Source organism: Crocodylus porosus, unplaced genomic scaffold, assembly GCF_001723895.1.
Source record: "Crocodylus porosus isolate Cpor-Errol unplaced genomic scaffold, CroPor_comp1, whole genome shotgun sequence".
Taxonomy (NCBI): Eukaryota; Metazoa; Chordata; order Crocodylia; family Crocodylidae; genus Crocodylus; species Crocodylus porosus.
Window position 1 is genome coordinate 32,032,794 of NW_017728910.1, and position 14,861 is coordinate 32,047,654.

Consider the following 14,861-nt stretch of genomic DNA (forward strand, 5'->3'; position numbering starts at 1 on the left):
GCACGTGCCGCTGCCCCCACGCCAGGGAGGGATGCGGCCTCCGCCTCGGCGAGTTAGCGCCAGAGGTGCAGGGGTGCCTCTCTCGCCCCCGGAGACCGGGAGCCTGCGTCAGCTGCCGAGCTGCAGCCCCGCGCCTGCGACACAGCGGACATTGCTCGCGCCATCAGGGCAGCGCTCAGCATCTCTGGCCTGGCAGTGCCTCGTACCCTGGCTCCGCCAGTCTGCCAAGGGCCCCTGGGGCAAAAGAGGAGCCCAGAAGGAAGGCTGGTCAGTTCTGCCGTTCCCAAAGTAAGGGCTACCCCCCCGTTTCTCCGCATAACAAAATGCTGATGTAATATGCATCCTCTCTAATGCCAGGGTGTTGTGAACCTAGTGCCCGTGAAAAAGGGGCAGCAAGGTGAATCTCGGGCTTTTCCCTTTCCCTGGTTGTTTTACGCACTTGATACAACGTCCACACGAGCACCTTCTGGCTATTTACAATCTGAATTTTGAATGTTGATTTAGATGCACATATTTAAAATCTGACCAGGCATATATATACCTAAAAACTCCTATGCTAAAGTATCTGACGTGCTGGCACTTTGTGAAATGGGAAGAATAATTTTGTACCTCTTGATGCCTTTCTTTTGAGAAGGGTGTTTGTGCCCCAAAGTTTGCAAAGAACATTTTTTCCAAGTATTTAGTTAGCCTAATAAAAGATATCAGATTTACCCAAAAAACCTCTGCCTCCTTAGACCAACAAGGCTACAACCAACAGCCCTACAGCTTGCCAGTCCTTTCACTGGAAGATCAGAACTTGTCCCTGCAGGCTTTATTCTGTGAACTGCTTTGTGGAAATTAACATATCTTAGTGTGTGATACATGGCTTGGGACAGAGGCTACACATAAGAAGGTTTCAGTGGTCAGAAACTGGTTTAAACATGTAACAGAACAGAAGTTCAGTCCACATAAACCAGTTTCAAAATGGCCAAAACTGGTTTAAGATAAATCTGGTTGGATATAGTATCTATCAGACTTAACTGACTTAGGACAAACCAGTTTATGGAACTTCTGTCCCAGATCCCTTCCTGGTTCAAGTTAACTCACAGGATGCTTTGCAGCCCCGGGCTATGTTGTGTGCTCCAGTGGAGCAGGAACTGCCTTGCCCCTCTGCTCCTTGGCCATAGGAACGGGTGGGGTGGGGAGTACAAGGGAACAGACCACCAGATGCCCCCTAGCTGGGATCTACACAGCACATGGTGGGGAGGGAAAGCACCTGTGGTGGGGGCTTTTCAATCCTGGGCAGCCCCCCACCTTTCCAGGTGCTGATTGCTTCAACAACTGCCACAAGAGGGAGGGAAAAGAGTCCTCCTGGCTGAGTGCCTGCTGGTGCAGCCCAGCATGGGGGCACCAAGGAGCCCCTGCCTTGGAGGGGGCTTCCCCTCATCACAGACCTGGACAACCCCAGGGAGCTGAGGGGAATTCTCTTCCTGAACCCCAGAACTGCTTGCTTAGCCCCTGGGAGTCTCAGAGAGTGGAGGGAAATTCTCCTGCTCCCCTGCAGCTGGTTTTGTTTCAGCTGCTGTGAGTCTGAAACAAAACTAGTTGCAGGGGAGTGGAAGAATTTCCCATCCCTCCCTGAAGCTGCACTAGGCAAGCAGCTCTGGGGGTTGGGAAGGGAAGACTTCCCCTCAGCTCCCTAGGGCTGCCTGTCTTGGGGAACCCAGGCTGGGGGAAACCACCTGAGGGGGAGGCCCCCCCAAGGTAGGCCAGCACCCAGACAGGCGGCCCCTTAACCCCTCGGCACGTGGGTTGGGGACACTTGGCTAGGCTGGCAATAGCCAGCAAGCTAGGAGATATGCTCTAGCACATCCTGCCTACTGTCCAGGGTCAGTGTAAGCCACCCCTGCCTTTCCCAATTGAAAACTGAATGTCAGTTCAGCTGGTTATTGGTTCAACCAATGCAGCTTGGAGGAAGCTGCCTAGATTGATTTGATTCTCCCTCAGGCTTTTTTGACTGTACCTAGCTCAGGGGTTTACTATGAGAAAAATGTTCAGATCCATGTTGATTCTTGAGAAATAATGGACCCCAGCAGTTTCGTTGATTCTACTTGGTTGAGTTACAGCCTGGAAGGTTTAGGACCAAACAAGTTTCACCTTTGGATGTTGATAATGTCTTTTTGTTTAAGAGACAAGGTTTTGGGGGTGATATCTTTTACTGGATCAACTGTATAACTGGAGGGGTTATAGACAAGTTTTTGGCCCCTTTTTCAGGTCTAATAACATTTATGCACTAACTTACCAAATCACTAAATTATCCAGTTGTGTATAATGCATTTAATTGTCAAATTAATCATTTTCTTTTAGTTGCTTTTAGTTTATTTTTCAACTTTTTTCATCTGTTCAAATTGCATTAAAACAGATTGATCCCTCTGAGCAATAAAATGAATGCTCCCATTTTTATTAAAGATGTCATTTAAAGTAAAAAGAACCTTTAAATAGTTTGAAATGAGCTTTCCCAATATAATTGTGATGCTTTTGAGGCACATTACAGTGCTAATCCATAAATCAGTTGCCTCTAAACAAACCAACAAAACTGTTCTTACTATGAATCATACAAAGATTGCTAATATTTGGTTTGGTTTGTTTGCAGTGGGCTTTGGTTCTCATCTGTGGAACAAATGGAGAGAGACCCCTATCTTATATGTCTGTACATATCTTATATGTCTGTACATTGGCTTTACTGATTTATAAATCCATTGCCTTGGGAGGGACAGGGAAAGAAACTAGAAGAGAAAAGAAATTACTGTGTCTGCTTTGTGGATTTCCAAAAGAAGAAAAAACTTTGTCAGGCTTAGGAAAAAGGCAGCCAAGGATACAAAGCACCTGCATAAGGAATTAGTTAAATAAAACAGGAATGGAAAGAGGAAGAAACATAGGCTGTCACTGTTAAAGAATGAATTTATTTGAAAACAAACAATTTCAAGTTTAGAACACCTGGAGAGTTGCCATCGCTGCAACTTGAAACAGTTTTCAAGATCAAGCAACCTATATGAGAAATACTTCAAAAATTAGAGTTTAAGTTACTGGTTTTTGTGATGCAATAGTGCTAGAGGCCACAACCTTTTGGGAGGCCCAGTACAGACATAAAAGAAAAGTATTGGCAGTACTCCAAACTTCTTATTACCATTTTAAATGTTCCTCCAGTGTACCGAAGTACTGGCATAGGACATTGTTTTGAGGATGTTTTAACATGTTTATTACCTTTATAAATCTCAGTCACGCTCCCTGCTTGATGTGATTTACAGACTTGCCTAGGCCTGCACTTATGACCTTTCCTGAATTCCCTTAGATGATTTTCAGGTTGTACCTGTAACAAAGGTGTATCAGTCAGTAAATAAGCTTTTGGTACCTTTCACACAGCATTAGGACACTGTGAGATTTATCTTATGATGCAGAGTTCCTGATTCCTGAAGATATGTTTGAACAGTTTTAACATCCTGCAAGACACAGAATAACTTAGTCAAAATGGGTGCATGCAGACATGACAGAAAATGGTGCTTTACTTCAAACTTGGCATGTGCTCGTGCCAAGCCCTGCACATGCCCAGAGAAGGCAGTGCGTTACTTCAACATGGCTCGCCCACTGTCTGTAAAGATCAGACAATTTAGTGGGGCTTTTTTGGCACTTTTCTCTAATAGCTGATTGAATCAGCGTTAGGTAAAAGTGCCAAAAAGCCCCACTGAAGTGCCTGATCTTTACCAATGCTGCAGAGCGTGGTTGAAGTTACACACTAATTCTTCAGGTAAAGTGTGGGGGGTGGAGTTTGTTTTTAATGTCTGCAAGGAGCCAATCAGAGCAGTTCCCTAAGAGAAAGGCTACAAGTGGCTGTTTTTGTCCTTGGCAAACCAACAAACAGATCAAGGCTTTGGAAAATTTATTTAAATCCTGTACGGGAAATCACAAACTGAAGTCTTGCCTATAAATTTAGTGCCTTGAAACAATAAAATGGTGTCAATATTATTTACTTTAGCAGATTGTGTAAAAAATATGCAAATACATTAGATATTGGGACTGTGCATCCTTCATGGACTCTAAGAATTAATATGTTTTACTGTAGTCTAATCCAGGGGTCAGTGATTATTTCAGCTGGAAGGCCACTTAATGAATTTTGGTGAGCTGTTGAGGGCTGCAACAGTAGTCTTACTCCTTGTCAGATGTCCTGCTCCCTGGTTGCCATCCTCTAACCCACCGTCTAACCACGGGCATTTGCTACCGGAAGTCCTTCCCCTTGCCCCTGGAAGTACTCCTTTTGCAGAGGGGTGCCATCTTGGAACTGGAGAAAAATCAAATTGTGTACTAAAAGTCAAACATCTACTGTAATGCAATTTATTTTTATTTAAAAATATCCAGATGTATATGTGTCTCTGTAATTATGCATAATTGATCAAAAATAAAGTCTGACTATTATTGTGGGGGGGGTGATTGGGGAGTGGGTTTGTGTGTATGATGGGGTGTGTATGTGGGTGGATGTGTGGGGGGATTTGTGAGGGGGTGTGGCTGTGGGGAGATGTAAGGTATATTAGTGTGAGGGAGGATGTGGCTGTGTGTGGGGTTTGTGGGATATGAGGGAGAGTGGAGAGGTGTGGTGCACAGACCCCACCATTGGCAGTGGCAGCAGCAGCAGCAGCAGGCCCTTAGGGCACTCCTGGCTTGTGCAGGTACACCCGCCAGGCGGTGCACAACTGCAGTCAGTTCTGAAAGCTGTACGTGGTTGCAGAAAGTGGAGCCAGGCCAGCCCATCTCTATCATGCAAGCCTCACATGCAGCTCCCCGGACTCCTGTTCCACCGGGGAGAAGTCACATGCAATGAAGCTGGCTGCCTTCCCCACTCCCTGCTACCACGTGCAGTTCACGGGACTCGGCTAGAAGTACCTTCCTGACAGAGTCCCGTGAGCTGCACGTGATAGCAGGGAGTGGGCCCAGGCCACCAGCTCTATTGCACAGGGCTTCCCTGCTAGTGGCGCACAAGTCCCAGGAGCTGCACATGAGCCTTGTGCAGTAGCAGTGGGCCAGCCTGGCTCTGCTCCTTGCAGCCACATACAGCTGCCAGAACTGGCTGGAGCTGTGCACAGCCCAGCAGCTGCAACGGCATGGGCCGTGGGCATCCCGAGGGACTGGCCCCTGCTGCTACCACCACCAGCATGAGGAGCTGTGCACAATAGAGGGGGTGTGTGAGGGGTCCCCACATCCCTCCACCCTCTCTCATACCCCAGAAACCCTACACGCACCCACACCCTTTCCACCTGAGCTCCACATTTCCACCACTGCGCTGGGCACAGGCCCTGGGCTCTGTGCTTGTGCCAGTGCCACGGTCCATGCTCCCACCCAGCTGCATCTTCCCTATCTGCTGCCCAGAGTGAGCACTACAGCAGGGACATGAGGAGCCGCTAGAGTCCAGGGAAGCTAAGCAGGTCCCCCGGTGGCTGCAGCAGTGGTAACAACAGCCCCGCCCAGAAGTTGTGCATGCTGGCCAGGGCCCTCCCATGCAGGATGCAGGACAGTGGGAGTGAAACGTGGGCTGCCTGGGGTACAATTAATTTGTGGGCACCTGCAGACCAAATGAAAATCATCTAGTGGGCCGGATCCGGCCTGTGGGCCATTTTTTTCCTGCCCCCAGTCAAATCTTACCAAAAATGGACCAGAAGGTATTGTACTTTTCACCCTCCTCTCACAGTCCCTACTGATAAGTCCCACTTAATTTAATAAGGAAAGAAAAAAATACTTTGCTGTTCATGAGCTCTGGGATTTCTGGTCTTTCATCCCTATAAAATGCTGTTTACCTCGGTGATTCCACTAAAAGTAAGTTTACTAAATATGACTAGTTTCATTACTTAAGATGGACTATTTTCATATATCAGGCAGTAAGTGGCTGTTACTTTACACTAATTGTGTCAAATTATAATATGAATGTTTCTGATGCTTGGCTTTCTGTGTTCTCAGATCCACTCACAGTTAAAAACCTCACTTTCTAACCAGAATCCTAAACTGGTGCAGGAAAATCCACTAAGTGACCCAGAAGTGATCAGGAAGGTGCTATTTGCATTTCCAAAGCTATCGCTATCTGCTGCAGTAAGTCTTACACAAAGATTTCATTATACTTGATATCACATGTCATCAAAGATTTCAGCATGGGAATGAAAATACAAAACAACAGTAGGGAACAACTGTATAGACTTGTCACATAGCAAGCCAACTGTAGAGTCTTCTTCAGTATGCTGTAGCTGATTACCTATGTTCTGTTTTTCATGTATGCTACATAAAGCCCTTTATATATTTATTTATTGTTTGTACTATTCAGTGTTAAGTTTTAGAAGTCCTCTTACAAGGTGTGAGTCAGCTCTTTGAATGGACCATCAAAGCTGTCTTATCCACTTCATTGGACTGCTCCCAGTGGCTGTGCAATAGCTACATCATCAGTAAAAGCCTAATACAGCAAAGATGTCTACCCAGCAACATGAAGATGCAATTGTAATGTGTTGGCATACCCATGCTGGCTTAATCTATCTAGCATGGACAGCAACAGCAGTGAAGATGCAGTGGCACATGCTTTAGCTAGCAGGGTATTCTGCTATCACCCTCATTCTCTTGGATAGGCAGGCATACCCAAAATAGCTACTTAGGCCATAGGTTCATAGAATCATAAAAGTGAAGGTTGGAAGGGACCTTGAGATCATCTAATCCAACCTCCTGCTCAAAGCAGGACCAACCCCTACTAGATTATCCCAGCCAAAGCTTTGTCTAGCCATGTCTTGAAAACCTCCAAGGATGGAGCTTCCACCACCTCTCTGGGTAACCTGTTCCAGTGTTTTGCAACCCTCCTAATAACATTCTTCCTAATATTTAACATAAACTTTCCTTGCTGCAACTTGAGACCATTGCTCCTTGTTCTGTCATCTGCCACCACTGAGAATAGTGTAGCTCCATCCACTTTCCAACGCCTTTTAGGTTAGATACTAGGAAGAACTACTTCACTGTAAGGGTGGCCAGAGCCTGGAATAGGCTTCCCAGAGAGGTGGTGCTCTCACCTTCCCTAGAAATCTTCAAGAGGAGACTGGATAGGCACCTGGCTGGGGTCTTATGACCCCTCCCACCCCCAGTGCTCCTTCCTGCCCATGGCAGGGGGTTGGACTAGATGATCTGTCTAGGTCCCTTCCGACTCATTGATTCTATGATTCTATAAATAGAAATCAGATTTTGAGCTGCCTCTGCAGATAGTTGAAGGCTGTTATTAAATCCCCTCTCAGTCTTCTCTTCTCTAGACTAAATACGCCCAGTTCCCTCAATCTTTCCTCAAAAGTCATGTACCTTAGCCCCCTCACCATTTTAGTTACCCTCTCCCAGACTCTCTCCAATATCTCCACATTCTTTCTATAGGGGGCCCAAAACTGAACACAGTACTCCAAATGTGGCCTCACCAGCGCTGAATAATTACTTCCCTTGACCTACTGACAATACACTTACCAGTGCAGCCCAGTATGCAATTAGCCTTCTTGGAAACAAGGACACACCGCTAGCTCATATTCACCTTATTGACCACTGTAAACCCCAGGTCCTTTTCTGCACAGCTGCTGCCCAGCTAGTTAGCCCCCAGCCTGTACTGGTACGTGGAATTGCTCTGTCATAAGTGCAGGATTTTGCACTTGTCCTTGTTGAACCTCATGAGATTCCTTTTGGGCAAATCCTCCAATTTATCTAGGGGGTGAGAGCACTGGTGTACCCCCTGACTGGCTGCGCTTGCTGCATAGGTGATGGGCAGGGGGGCAGGCAGAAGCGCCAGTGATTGGCTGTGGGGGATGCCCCCACGGTTGACAGGATTGGCTTCAGGGGGACCCCCCCCAGTCACTGACTGGTTGCTGGTGGGGGGGGGCACATACCCCCCCAACTAAGGCAGCACCAATCACCCATGCCCTCCAGCATATCTACTACTCCCCTCAGCTTGGTGTCATCTGCGAAGTTGCTGAGGGTGCATTGTATATCATCTTCCAGGTCGTTGATGAAGACATGGAACAAAACCAAGTCTAGGAATTGGATGAAATTAGGAAAGGAAGATGAGTACTAAGTTTATATTTTTTATTTTTAAATGGACTACAGTGTAGCCCCTTAAATAGATGTAAGGGGCTAATACAAGCTAGAGCCAGAGCTGTCTCTAGGGAGAGTGAATCAGGGCGATAGCCCCAGGCCCTATGCTTTGGGGAGCCCCATGGATGGTGCTGTACAGGCCCTACTGTCACACGTCACCACTGCCTAGTGCTACTGGCTCCAGCCAGCAGTGGGGGGGGGAGCTAACGGGGATTACCGCCCCCAATGGAGGGCAGCAGCAGGCATAGCCCAAGGCCACACGCGAGCTGCTGCAGTGGGGAGGAGGTGCAGGCACACTCAGCTACCCTGCACTCGTGCCCAGCACTGCAGCTGGCCAAGCCGCCTACAGGCAGGTAAGTTTCTTTTAATCTTCTTTATCACCCAGGGCTAGGGGAGGAGGTGGGGCAGACTGACACCCCCACAATGCAGGACAGAGTGGGGCAAGGGAAGGGCAAATCATTCACTTCTGCCCCTCCCTGCTGCACAATGGGGATTGTCCCACAACCCAGCCCAGATGGGGCCCTGTTCACCATGACTGGGACCCTGGATGGACCAGGTTGTGAGATAATCAGAGCCTGGCAGCTCATCCAGGGGAATTGGCAAACAGCTCCCACCACCGCGCACACCACGGGGAGTCAAGCAGGGGGAGGGGGAGTTCCACTCCCCTCCCAACTTCCCCAGGTCGCAACCCTGGACAAGCTGCTGGGCTCTGATTGTCCCACAACCTGGCCCAGCCAAGGCTCCAATCATGGGGAATCGTGCCCTGGCCAGGCTGGGTCATGGGACAATCGGAGCCTATCTGCAGCACTAGGCAGCCAAGGGGGCAAGGGAGCACCGACCTTTGCACGAGGCAAGTGGGCAGCAGCTGTGAGCTGCGCTGTGCTCCACACCTCTGTGCCTCACCACCACTCCTTTGAAAGCATTGCAGCATGGCACCATTTGCCTCACTGCCTGGCCTCCCAGCGGCTGGATGCACACGATGGTGCCCACCACTTTCAAAGCAGTGGCAGCAGGCAAGCAAGAAGCCCTTCAGCCCAGCCATGCAGCCAAGGCTGGCCCCATTCCAGCCCCTGACTCTGGGTCCCCCCAGGCAGTACACAGCTGGGGCTGGGGCTGGGGCCTGGAGCCGGCTGGGACTGGTGCTGCCAGGGCCAGGAGGCAGCCAGGGCTGACATGGTGCAGTGCCAGGCAATGCTGCTTCCCCTCCTCCCCCCCCCCCATGGCCCTTTCCCTTCCCCCTGCAGGCTTTTCCATGGGGGGAAGCATGTGTGTGCCCAATTTTATTTTTTCTTCCTCCGCCTATGCACCCACCCCACCCCTGAGCTCCACACACCCTTAGAGATGCTTCTGGCTAGAGCTAACAACAGGGATCACCTTATGCCCTGAACCAACCTACAATCTCAGGGATGTGAATGCAGCATACAGTCACATCGGATTTATTTCTGGGCTCTACTTTCTGTGTTGCACTTCCTGATTGGGGCAGCATAGGATCTGATTCTAAATTCTTAGCAGTCAGAACTCATTCAAGATAGTGCTTTACTAATACAATCATGAGTCATAAACTGAAGACTTTTTGGAGATGATATATTCTAGCCCTCTTTCAAGTTACATTAAGTTGAAAGTGATGCTTATGTACCAAAAGAAGTTTAAAGAACCAAGGTATATGCATATATATTTTGGATCAGATTAAATAAATTTGTGTTTTTCTAGGAATTTACGCACCAGCTTCTCAAAAACAAAAGATGGATCTGAAAGTAAAGTCAAAATGCCCAGTTCTCCACTGTCTTGAACTTAGGTGTTTGTTCTCATTTGTTAAGACTTAGTGTAAAATTATAGTGATTCAGGAATCACCTACTAATACAACATTCACTTTAAAAATGGTATATATTTTCTATATACAATAATCTTTTAGAACTCTTTCTATTTTGAATCAGGTCCTTCACTGGAGATTTGTAATAGATTTACAGAGTTTTTTAATAACAATAAATAGTGTTTTTCACTCTTAACATTTTCTCTTCATTATATAGTTGGTCCTCTGAATGTTCCTTGTTTTCACATAAAGGATATTAAAGCATGAAAATATTTGTATTACCTTCAGAAGTCTTGTTTTCCTCAACTGCTGCTTTATCAGTTGTCTTGAATTCATCAAAAGGTAGACAAGTCCAAATATCAACCTATTCCTTTTTTATCTGGTGTCTTAATATTCTTCATTAAGAAAAGATTTCAAGGAGCATATGTCGGTTCTTGACATTTCTATCATCTTAATACAACTGTTGGCAGTTTTATCCTAATCAGATATTCAAAGCCTTTTCTAAATCCTACCTTTGTGTTTTCTTCATCAGATTCTGCTGAATTACTTGTTATCCTCCCAGTCGATTTTGCCTGTGCAATTATTTCCTTTATCAGGAAACCAGTAAAGGGCAGCTTATACAATTCTCATATTGCAGCTTTCTTGCCATTATGATACCAAAGCAGCATGGTGAGATATACTATTATTGACAAAAAAAGAAAGGAAATACTGTATCTACTCAAATCCAAGGCAAGAGTCTTTTTCCCCATTCAACATCCAAGGGTCTTGGATTTGAGTTTGGGAGGGCAGGGGGATAGGCAGTGGATGGAGCTCCAGCTCTGGCCCTAGCCCCGACCCCAGCCCAGTCTTGGGAGTTTGATCAGCAGCTTCCACCCTACCCTTTCCCCCTGCCAGCCCTTCTCCATGCTGCCTCCCCCACCACCACCACACTCCTACTATTGCTTTTTACTGTTCTGGGTCTGGGTCCTGCTCCACTCTGACCCAGGGCACTAAGCACATGTTGGCTCCATCCACTACTTGGCAAGGAAGCAGTGACAATACTTCTGGGCCCCAGTTCTGACTCTGAACTCAGGGCTAGTGCTGTAGCTGCCACCACTACAGCCAATGCTAACCAGGCCAGGCGGGAGCTAGAGCCAACATGTGCTCTATGCCCCACTGGAGCCAGGTCCCAGGACAGTGAACTGGGGACGAGGGAATAGTGGAAGTGGGGAGCAGTAGGGGAGGCAAGCTGTGGGGGGGAGGAGCAGGCATGAGGGGACACAGGCACTGCATGGGGGTGCAAATGCAAGGGGTGGGGGGCAGGCTGCTCAACTCCCCTACTGCTTGTTTCTCTGCCACTGCTTTCCTTGTCACAGAGTTGAGGGACGGGGACAAATTGAGGACAACCCTCTAATAATTAGGGTTATTAGAGAGGGTTATTGGAGAATTAAAACAAATATATGAATTTTCCATGTGTAGAATCTAATCATTGAGGGGGTCATCTTTAATTTTAAGTTATCTTGAATTTGGGTAAATGTGATATCCTTGTATACTATTCCTTCTCAGTTCTATATCAACCCCCTTATGTCTTCCACATAAGGTATTTGGGGTGGGGGGTTAACTGCCTTATTCATTAGACGGTTCAAAGTAATGTTTAAACAAGTTAAAGTGAGAGGTTAGTGGACCCACCTCATGGTTGGCATAGACCAATAACTAAAAACTGTAGAAATAAAATGGCAAAGTACAACCATGATGAACATTAATCTTAGTTCAAACTATTCTAAGAGTTCATCTTAATTTCTTCCACAATACTTTATTCTACAAAACATTTCCTTTGCTAATCTTAAATTAATGAAACTGTGAATAAGCTAGTAAAATAAATTTCCAGGCACCATCTGTCGTCCAGAGCTGATCCTAAAATATTTGTTATAAGTGTTGAGTGCAACAGCAGCAATGCAAGATTAAAAAGAAGGCCTTCTCATGTTTTGTTGTTTGTTTTTAAAAAGTATTCTACAATTTTCTTCTTGAGTAAATCTTTGCAATTTCAGTTCTATAAGATGAAGCGGTTTTCCCTCAACTAGACCTTTCTACTTATGTAAGTAGTTCTCAAACATGGTCCATGAAGCTTTATTTAGTGATCTTCTGAATTAAAGGTTTTGAAAATCAAATGCTGGGGAACTGAAAATGAGGTTGGAAGACAGTTGCTCCATGAGACACCCTCTCTCTTTGTGCCAGGTTTGTTAACATTAGAAATGTTGACAGCCAACACAATGTAGGGCAAACATATCTGAGTTAGTTTTAAATTAGGTAGCTCAGATATTGACAACAATCTAGCCACAGCAGGTATTTACCACCCATAAAATCCAGTCTCTTCAAGGGCAGCAATTTTTATACCTGTTTCTAAGGCTTGATTTACACATTTAGTTGTATGGATACGTAACTTGATAATTTTATCTAAATATATCTTGCCTACTGCGTGAGCTTTCAGTTTGTTTACTGTTCTCTCCATAAGCACCACACGCTGCAATCAAGAAAACACAAATATATTAACTGAAAATAATACAGTTATTGATAGGCTAGTAATGAAGGCCTGTTTCTACAACCTTTGGTCATGCTGACTTAAATGGCGCTACTTGCATAAGTTAAATGCTACTCAATGTATGAAGGGTCCCAAATTAAATTGTAAAATTACTGTGCCTTTTTAACTTGATGAGAACAATAAGCCACATCCTCCTTAACAGGGAGATTTCTGCAGTGTTTTCCTTGGGAGGATCCCTGTATTAAGCCATCAGACCCACTAACTCTGTGACAATGCCATCAGTCCTTTTCTGGTTCTCTGTCATTGTGGCTTTAATGAAGACAACAGACTCCCTTGCCTCTGACTGCTCCTGACACCACCAGCCAAAGTGTTTGGGTTTGTAGAGAATATAGGTCAGATCCAGACTCCATTGTACTTTTCAATACTATATATAATTTCCCAGTCAACTGGACTAGAGGAAGCACATATATGTTCATCCTCACCTTGTCATTCCTCCTCTGCTCAGTTTCCATTACTTCTCTGAGGACAAAATTCAGTGAGGCGTCTTCATGGGCCCTAGAAAACAGTGTGATAGAACCAGCCGAGTACCACTTCTATGTGAGATGTGCAATTGGTCTAGGCCAACATATTTATGAAATTATGCAGGCAGATTGAGATTTTATTTATTGCCTGGGCATTTGCTCAATTTGAAATGTTTGATTTTTGTAGATTACATGATAGGTAAGAACAGTTCTGTCGCTTAGCAGCCTTAACCTTTGTTTGTATGGTGGGGGGGTATTTGTTTTGGGAACAGCAGCAATAGGTTCCACAGGCGTCACCAGCGTTATACATCTGGCAACTTGGAAAATGTTTTTTATGCAGGTAAAAGCTTTCACAAATATTTCAGTGATATTTTCTTGTATAAAATTATAAATATTTGCCCTATGGTTTATATAACTTCAAAGTAGTAGTAATAACTTAATTTTATATAGAAGACAGGGTAGATATGTACCTTATAGACTAACTGAATCAGAGATGCATAAGCTTTAGATACAGCATTTGATAAAGTGAGCTCTTGTTCTCAAAAGCTTATGCATGATTGAATCAGTTAGTCTATAAGGTGCATCTCTACCTTCTGCCTGATTTCAGACTAACACTGCTAATTATCTCTCTCAACTTAATTTTATATGTGCCACATGCAGAAACTTGTGTGGCTATTGGCAAAAATATAGTGCCCTAACTTTCCCTGGTGAACATGGCTCATAGCAGTTATCCTATTGACTTAAAGGGACCAGTGATGAGTAATGTGAATAGGGGGCTTAGAGTCCTTCCCTAAGTTATCATGTCCCAGCTGTGGTGGCTGGGCCATCTGTTACATAAAAAGTTATACTCATCTTACTTTAAACAGTAAAAGTCTGTAATACAGGAAATCACATTAATACATTGGCAACTTCTGTATTCTGTTAAATAAAGATGCTATTAATATAAATGAATTTCTAAGTGACTATGGGAATGCATTACCATGGTAACTGTGATCCACAACAGCAGCTGCTTGCTTTTTGGTGCTGTTGCATATGCACAGATTTAAAAGTGACAGTACCTCTTTTTCTGTTTTACATCTATCTAATCTTTAAAAAAAAAAATCAAATCTTCAGAACTTACATGCTTAAATAAAAACAAGCCAGGCTACAGTTAAGGTTTATTTAATCTTTCAGCCTGATGCAATGTGTCAAAAGTATTAAATGGACCAGAAGTTTTGGTGTTTTTTTAGTTGTTTACATTGCTTTGAAGTAGTAAGATCACAGGTGGACGTTATGGCTAGGGACAGACATTTAGGAAGCTGGAGCCTGAAGTGATTCAATCTTTGCAGGTTAGTTACATGTAACTTCTGTCCCTAGCCTATTTCATTTAATACATTCAGACAAGGAATATGGAAAACTTACCTAATATCCTAAGTCTGTATCTGACCACTTCAAACTTTACTATGTATTGCATATACTGTGTTCAGACTGGAATTGTTGACAACTTACACTCCAAAAAAATCTGATACTTCCAAATTTGGTGCACCCCTGTGCCTAACCCAGCACATACGCAGAACCACAGTTGTTGGATCCAGCTTGCCCAATGTCTTTATGGATTGGGCACTTCAGCAGGGCTTTTGGGGTGCTTTTTCAATAGCTGATTCAATCAGATTCTTCTGACATGTGCTGGGCTCAGCATGAGGAAGTCAGGATGTTTTTGGCACTCCAGCCAGAAACGTTGCCTATAACATCTTGGGCCACTTTGTCGCAGGGCACTTCAGTACCCTGCTCCTAGTGAGTCTTGAACTTAAGTGGGGAAGTGTGTCGCAGGGCACTTCAGTGCCCTGCTCCTATAAAGGGGTACAGGTGCCAGTTGCTGAGGCAACCGCAGTTGGTCAGCTGACCGGAAGGG